We start from the raw sequence: 9,279 nt of genomic DNA on the forward strand, positions 1-9,279 counted from the left end.
CCAGGGGTAGGGAGAATGAGGAGTCACTGCTAGAAGATATGAAATTTATTTTGGGGATGAAAAAATATTCTGAAATTTGATGTGGTGATGGTTGCACATATGTGGGTATATACTGAAAACTACTGAATTGCACACGTTAAAATGGTGAATTTTATAGTAAATAAAATATACATCAATAAAGCTGTTTTTTAAACACCTATTTGTTGGGTTGAACTTGAGATCATTATGTTGAGTGAAATGAACCAGACTCAGAAACAAGGATTGTATGTTTTTCTCTTACATGTGGAGAAAAAAATCTAGAGAGAAAAAAAGAGGGGGGTTGGTGTATAGAAATCTCAAAAATAGAAGGGAATAGAGTACAAGAAGGAGAGCAGGGGAGGGAGAAGGGGAAGGAAAGGCGAGGTATTAAGGAAAAAAATTGGTCAAATTGTGTCATGTGCATGTATGACTATAACAAAATAAACCCCACTATCATGTATAATTATAATACACTAATAAAAAAATTGTTCGAAAACCCATTTGCAAGCTGGCAGCTATCTAGGGCAGTCTTCTGGCGTGAAGTGGCTGCATGCTCCGTTCAAGTTGCAATGAGGTGCTTGGCTGTGTTTTCATCTGAAGCTCGGAGTCCAATCCCAGGCCCATTCCTGTCCTCAGCAGAATTCAGTGTCTTGACCTTGCAGAGCTGAGGCCCCTGTTTACTCACTGGATGTCAGAAGGTAGCTGCTCAGTGCTTCTAGAGGCCACCTGCCTTCTTCGTCACGAGTTTCCCTTGAGTTCCAGGCCAGTGATGAGCTTCTGGGTACTTCCTGTGCTACAAGTCCCTGACTTCTGTAACCAGTCAGAAAAGCTCTCTGCTTGTAGAGGGCTCCTACCCCAATTAGTCTCCGTCGAAGGTCAAGTACTGGGACTTGAATTACATCTGTAAGACTCCTTCAAGGCAATACCTCCATTAAGCAGTTGGCCATTGGGTGTGGGAATGAGATGGGTCATCTTAAGAATTGTGCCAGTTACAACCCAGGTCTATACTTATTCTCCTTGGGGAAGGGGTGATTGTGACCTTCATTTAGTCTGAAGTGCCATGATTTTGAGATTCTGTTCAGTATTTTGAACTTTTCCAACTGGGTTTTAGGACTTTTTCTCAGAAACAGTTAACATGGACATCTGGCTTTATTTTGCTCCAAACTTGACCCTAAAGGATTGGTTTCAGGCTCAGTAATACTTACAAGAGTTACCATGCTTCCTTGGAAAGCCCAATGGGAGGCTTCTGGTGGTGGAACTTTAGGCCACAAGGTCCACAGTGATGGCTCTTGTCCTGGTGTTTCTCAGTTGGGGAAGAAAGGATGTTTATATATAGCACAGCAGGATAACCATGGTTGACATTTAATTGCATATGTCAAAAGAGCAAGTAGATAAGATTTTGAATGCTTCCAAAACAAAGAAATGATTCATGCTTGAGGTGATGGGTATGCCAGTTACCCTGATGTGATCATTATGCATTGTGACATGCATTGAAATGTTGTACTTGACCATACAACTCTATACAGTTATTATGGGCTAATTTTTAAAAAAAAAGTTGGGTGGGAGTAGCGCCCAGTCCTGTCATTCTGCCTTGACTTAGTATCCAGTGAGATCCATTCTTTGAAATCACTTCTTCATATTTTCCTCATTGGGATCAATGTCATTTCAGACTGGTGAACGCTCTGACTTAATCTTTAAGGTACTGAGTGTTCATCGAGGTGTGTTGGTTGGTTGGAAGCTTTCAGGGATAGGGTATGGAGTGGGTAGTATTTTATGATGGGAAGTATCATATGGAAATAGAAAAAAGAGAAGTCACATTTCTAGTCCAGAACCTGAATAAGAATGACCAAAATCCCAAGGACTATTTTGAAAAATCATCTCTAAAGGGCCACATAATGCCAATATCTAATAATTACCAGGGGAATGAAGAATCCAAGTGAAGGCTATTTCGAATACTCTCATGTACCTGGTCTATGAAAGTGTCAGGGGACTATTTCCTTTTAAATTGATTCCTGGGAGTCAAAATAGTGGATAGTCAATAGTCAAGATAGTCTTATTCCCACCAATTTCTGGCTAATAGCAGATTTCATTATTCATAGACTAATTTTGCAGAGGAAGTTTGCAGAACCAGGTACATCTCAATTCTGCTCAATTTGGAACCCAGAAGGATGATTGATGGCAAGCTGGCTGCTCTCCAGGCCCTTACTCCTGAAGCTCAATATTTACATACAGATACTAAACAGACCTCGTGCAATCCTGATGAGCCTCCCGATGAATATTTTCTTACTCAGAATAATCAAATTTCAAGAATGTGCTGCAGGAAAAAGCTGTCGCATTGCATTACATTAACGTTGTGACTCACATGGAAATTGTCAGTTAACTCAATTGCCAGGGCCCAATCATTTGCAGGCATAATTTAGTTTGCTTAGAGTTAAGAGAACAAATGATTAACAAAAAGTCTTATTTTGGATTGTTGAAGGCAAGCAAGAAATTGTGCTATGTCTCAGATGGTTCAAGGGAGCAGACAGTGCCCTGTCATTTATAAAGCAACTCCCTTACAGCCCCCTTTGAATCTTAGGACAATGCTACGAGGAGGTATTATTATCTCCATTTATAAGCAAAGACTGAGGATTGGAGTCAGTGCCCCATTCAAGGTCCCTTGACTGGTTTGTGGTAGATTGGGGTGAGACTGGAGACATCGGCCCTTGTCTTGGCTTGAAATACACCCCTCCCCCAATTCCCAAAGATATGTTCAAGTGACAACTCCCAGTACCTCAGACTCGGACATAGGGTTGTTGCAGATATGATTATTTAAGATGAAGCCATATTGGGGTAGGGTAAGCCCTTAATTCAATATGGGAGGTGTCCTTACAAGAAAAGGAGAGAGACACAGAGGGAAGATGGCCATTTGAAGTCACAGAGACACAGGAAGAATGCCACCAGAAGATGGAGGCAGAGAATGCTCACCCGTAAGCCAAGGGACACCAAGGGTTGGAGCCAACGCCTGAGTTAGAAGAGACATGGAACAGATTCTCCCTCAGGGCTCCTGGAAAGACTCAACAATTTGATTTTGGGCTGCTAGCCTCCAGAACTGTGAGAAGTAAATGTCTGTTCTCTTAGGCCTTCCAGTTTGTAGTACTAAGAAACTAATAATATCTCTCACAAATAATAAAATTTCCATTTATAGTGCCCTGACTGTGGGTCAGGTATTTTACCTACATTAACTTGACACCTCAGGGGTTGGGGATTTAGCTTATTTGGTAGAGTGCTTGCCTTGCAAGCACAGGGCCCTGGGTTCAATCTCCAGCACTGCAAAAAAAAATAAAGAACATGACACCTCTTAGAAACCCTTCAAGTTACATTATCATTGACATTTTCAGGACTCAACTTAGATCAAATAACTAATAAATGGTGGATTCCAATGCCAGGGCCTCGGTTTCAACCTGTGCTCTGTCTGCTTGTGTGCGTAAGTGGCAGTGGTATTCAAAAGGTTTGTGGCAGGGTTAGGGAAGGCAACTTTTGATCTTCTTGAGTTAATTCTTTATTCTAGGTTTTCCAGTTAATTTGGTTGAATTCCACCAAGCAAACTTACATGCTATGGTTTTTATTATCATTATTATTATTCCTGGAGATTGAACTCGGCAGCACTCTTTTATCAGGAGACAGAGTCTTGCTGAGTTGCCAAGACTGGCCTTGAACTTGCAGTCCTCTTGCCTCAATCTTCAGTCACTGGAGTTACAGGTATGTAATATGATGCCCAGCTACAGTTATCATTAATAATCACAAAACAGTGCCTGACACAGAAAATGCTCAGTATTTATTCAATATGCAATAGTAATAACCCCGTAACCTGTTACAGTCCTTCAAAATTCACGAAGAATTATCACATAGACGCTTATTGGATCTTTTTTAAATTTGGAGGCTACTGTAAGCTTATTTTGAAGCTTTTTTTATTTCTAAGGCTTTTTTTAAGTTTTGTGATATTATCCCTTACCAGACAGTAAACTTCAAGAAGATAATGAATAGGTCATACATTCTTTCTCCTTGAGTGATACTGACTCTTCCATGGATTTCACTGGAGATATTTCTGTGGTCTTGAAATGATCACCCAAGTCATCCTGAAAATGGTCAGAGGAATAAAGTGGGCCAAGTGTGGTGGCACACACCTATAATCCCAGAGACTCAGGAGGCTGAGGCAGGAAGATCACAAGTTCAAAGCTAGCCTCAGCAACTTAGTCAGGTCCTAAACAACTTAGCAAGACTATGTCTCAAAATAAAATATACCACAGTTTCTTTATCCATTCATCTATCTAAGGGCATCTAAGGGTTGGTTCCACAATCTAGCTGTTGTGAATTCAGCTGCTATAAACATTGATGTGGCTGTGTTACTATAGTATGTTAATTTTAAGTCTTTCGGGTATAAACCAAAATGGAATATTATTCAGCCATAAAGAATAATAATATTATGGTATTTGCAAATAAATGAATGGAATTGGAGAATATCATGCTAAGTGAAATAAGCCAATTCCAAAAAACCAGACACCACATGTTTTCCCTGAGAAATGGATGATGATATATATTGGGGGTTGGGGGGGTGGGGAGTGAGAGAAGAATGGAGGAACTTTAGATTTTGTAGAAGGAGATGAGAGGGAGTATGAAAAATGGTGGAATGAGACAGACATCATTACCTTATGTACACGTAGGATTACACAAATGGTATGAATCTACATCGTGCACAACCATAGAAACAAAATGATGTACCCCATTTGTGTAGAATGAATAAAAATGCAGTCTGTAAAAAATAAAAAATAATTTAAAAAAATAAAATAAAATATAAAAAAGGGCTGGGAATGTGGCTCTGTGGTTAAGCACCTTTAGGTTCAATCCTTGGTATAAATAAATACATAAATAAAGTGGGTAATTGACATGTAAAAAGCAAGACCGAAAGACTTTTAACTTCCAAATCATAGAAACCATCACCGATATTTCCCATGAGTTGCTGTGAACATTTTGGTTCTTTCTGCTCTTCGGTACACGGTAGGATAAGCACCAACCCTGCCACTCCCTTTACTCCAGCAGATGCAACGCTAGGGAGGGATCAGCCCTCCAGTTGGTCCCAGGAAGATGGTGAAAGCCTCCCCAGGATTTCCACCTAAGCTAGGAGCACCTCTCCAACATCCTAGATGTGTCAGTGGTGTGCTCACGAGTTACGGTGTTTGGACTTTTTGGGTGAGGACTAGATTACTTGACATGGTATGGTTCATCTTTATTTTTCAAGATGTTTTTGTCTAAAATGTATAGATTACCTAGGTGAGTTACTCCAAGTTGAGATAGGCAGACCTAAATTGCCAAATTCATATTTCTAGTAATATGGGACATGTCTATGAAATATCATTATGAGATGAAAAAAAAGAGGAAAATATATACACAATGGTCTCAGTTCTCTTTCTACTATTTGTAGACATGTCATTTTGAGCAAGTGACATATCTCTGTGAGACTCAGTTTCCTTACATGTAGACAATAAAATGTACCTGCAGGACTAATGTGAGGATTAAGAATGGTATCCTTGGTTTTTCAAGATGGCGGCCTAGAGGGTGGCTGCATTTCATGTTGCTCCAGGACTCAGGATTCAAAAGAGGAGATATTGAGACGCTTGGGACCAACTCAAAGCAGCCGGGTGACTCTCACCCCCTGGGGGGGCATCCCGGATGGGACGGGGGTCCCGGAACGCAGGAAACTTTGTGAAGTAGAACTGCCGGCGAGACGCCCCTCCCCCCGCTGGAGTGCCATAGAGGAGGCCGCTCGGCACAGCGCTGGGACTCGGAGCAGCCACTGGGGCTCCGGCGGCTGCCCAGGGGAAGAGAGGCGAGGAGAACTGTGTGGACTCAGGACACCGGGGCCTGCCCTGAGGAGGAGGAGAGGAGCGTGGCCACTTGGATTCGGAGAGACTGCACCAGAGCTGCAGGCGGTTGCCAGAGGAGAAGCCGCGCGGCGAGCTGTTTGGAATCAGAACGACACTTCTGAACCCCGGGGCCTGCCCTGAGGACGAGGAGGAAGAGGAGCGGCCGCTTGGATTTGGGTGACCACACGGGAGCTACAGGCGGTTGCCAGAGAAGGGGCTGCGTGGCGAGCTGTTTGGACTCTGACCACGTCTGAACCCCGGGGCCTGCCCGGAGGAGTAGGAGGAGGAGGAGGAGGAGCGCAGCGGGTCCTTTGGACTCGCAGTGACTGCATTAGCGCTCCAGGCGGCTGCTCAGAGGAGAAGGCGAGTGGTGAGTTGTTTGGTCTTAAAGTGACAGCTCCTGAACACAGGGGGGCTGCCTGGAGGAGAAGCGTGGTGGGACGCTTGGTCTTGAATGGCCGCACTTGAGCTCCGGGCGGTGCCCAGAGGACCCGTGCAGCGGGTCACGTGGATTCAGAGCCACTCAGAGGGACTGCTCCTGAACACCCGGGGGGTTATCTGGAGAAGGAGGAGGAACGGGGAGGGTCACTTCGACTCGGAGTGATTGATTGCCCAGGGCTACGGGTGCTTGGTGGGAGGAGGAGGCATGAAGTGAGTTTCTTGGACTCCTAGTGACCACACCGGCATACTGGGCGGCTGTCTGGAGGAAGAGGCCTGTGGCGGGTCTCTGGGACTCAGAGCGATTGTTCGGGGCCACGGGTGGCTGCTCAGAGGAGGGGCCACGCAGCCAGGCGATTAGGTGCAGAACAGGGTCCCAGGATCTAGGAGGCTTCTGGGTGGAAGAGCTGCACAGAGATAGGCTTAGGGCGGAGCGAAGGTTCCAGGCCTGTGGGCAAATTCTCTGAGGAGGGGCAGCCTAAGGAGATTCATCTGTGAAGGGTGGGGCTCCCAGGCCCAGGAGGTAGGGCCGGGCCCCTGGAAACTTTGCAGAGGAAGGCAGCCCAGCCCAGGCGGTAGCTGTAATTGAGGGGAACCTCTAGGAGGAAACTGACCAGCGAGACCTCCCCACCGGGTGAGTCTTCCCTGCCTGGTGAGGTTTCCCCACAAGGATGGTAAAACCAGAGACTCAGGCCCAAACAGGCCTTGCCTCAGCCCACAGCCTAGGTCCGCTTTGGATGACCATTGGTCAACAAGTGGAGGCACCTCTGCCCACTAGCAGGGAATATACCCCACCTGAAGGCCACCACTCCTAGAGAGGCAGATTCCTTGTGGAGCACCGCATTATCAACTTCCTCCAAGACTTCAGCCTACTGAAGGCTAAGAGGGGATATATATAGAAATCTTCAGGGACATTGTAAATCAACAGAGGAAAACTGCAATATCTCAGCGGTCCACTGATATCTGAACAATATGAGAAAACAAGGAAAGAAAATGCTGCAAACAAATCTAGATGTTACATCAATAAAACCCAGTGACAGCATGGCAGAAGAAATGACAGAAAAGGAGTTCAGAATGTACATAATTAAAATGATCAGAGAAGCAAACGATGAGATGAAAGAGCAAATGCAAGCATTGAATGATCGCACCAATCGACAGTTAAAAGAGCAAATACAGGAAGCAAAAGATCATTTCAATAAAGAGTTAGAGATATTGAAAAAAAAACCAAACAGAAATCCTTGACATGAAGGAAACAATAAACCAAATTAAGAACTCCATAGAAAGCATATCCAATAGGATAGAACACCTGGAAGACAGAACCTCAGACATTGAAGACAAAATATTTAACCTTGAAAACAAAGTTGAACAAACAGAGAAGATGGTAAGAAATCATGAACAGAATCTACAAGAACTATGGGATATCATGAAAAGGCCAAATTTAAGAATTATTGGGATTGAGGAAGGCCTAGAGAAACAAGCCAAAGGAATGAACAATTTATTCAATGAAATAATATCAGAAAATTTCCCAAATCTGAAGAATGAAATGGAAAATCAAGTTCAAGAGGCTTACAGGACTCCAAATACACAAAATTACAACAGACCCACACCAAGGCACATTATAATGAAAATACCTAACATACAAAATAAAGACAGAATTTTAAAGGCTGTGAGAGAAAAGAACCAAATTACATTCAGGGGGAAACCAATACGCATATCAGCAGATTTTTCAATCCAGACCCTAAAAGCTAGAAGGTCCTGGAACAACATTTTTCAAGCCCTGAAAGAAAATGGATGCCAACCAAGAATCTTATACCCAGCAAAACTTACCTTCAAATTTGACGATGAAATAAAATCCTTCCATGATAAACAAAAGCTAAAAGAATTTACAAAAAGAAAGCCAGCATTACAGAACATTCTCAACAAAATATTCCATGAGGAAGAGATGAAAAACAAAGAAGCAAATCAGCAAAGGGAGGAATTATCCTAAAGGAATTGTCAAATAAAGGAGGAAACAAGTTGTGTCAAACAAATAAATAAACAAAATTTTAAAAATGAACCAAATGACCGGGAAACCAAATCATTTCTCTATAATAACCCTGAATGTTAATGGCCTGAATTCATCAATCAAAAGACATAGACTGGCAGACTGGATTAAAAAGAAAGATCCAACAATATGTTGCCTGCAAGAGACTCACCTCATAGAAAAAGATACCCATAGATTAAAGGTGAAAGGATGGGGAAAAACATACCATGCACATGGACTCAGCAAAAAAGCTGGAGTATCCATCCTCATTTCCGATAATGTGGACTTCAAGCCAAAGTTAGTCAGAAGGGATAAAGAAGGTCATTTCATACTGCTTAAAGGAAGCATAAATCAGCAAGATATAACAATCATAAACATCTATGCCCCAAACAGTGGCTCATCTATGTATGTCAAACAAATCCTTCTCAATTTCAGAAACCAAATAGACCACAACACAATAATACTAGGTGATTTTAACACGCCGCTCTCACCACTGGACAGATCTTCCAGACAAAAATTGAACAAAGAAACCATAGATCTCAACAACACAATCAATAATTTAGACTTAACGGACATTTATAGAATATACCATCCAACCAAGAGTGAATACACTTTCTTCTCAGCAGCACATGGATCCTTCTCTAAAATAGACCATATATTATGCCACAAAGCTAATGTTAGCAAATACAAGAAGATAGAGACACTAGCATGTATTCTATCAGATCATAATGGATTGAAGTTAGAAATAAATGAAAGAGTAAAACACAGAAACTATTCCAACATCTGGAGATTAAACAATATGCTATTATATGATGAATGGATAACAGAAGATATTAGGAAGGAAATTAAAAAATTCTTAGAGGTAAATGAGAACAAAGAAACATCATATCAAAATCT

This window comes from Sciurus vulgaris, assembly GCF_902686455.1.
Source record: "Sciurus vulgaris genome assembly, chromosome: 2".
Taxonomy (NCBI): domain Eukaryota; kingdom Metazoa; phylum Chordata; class Mammalia; order Rodentia; family Sciuridae; genus Sciurus; species Sciurus vulgaris.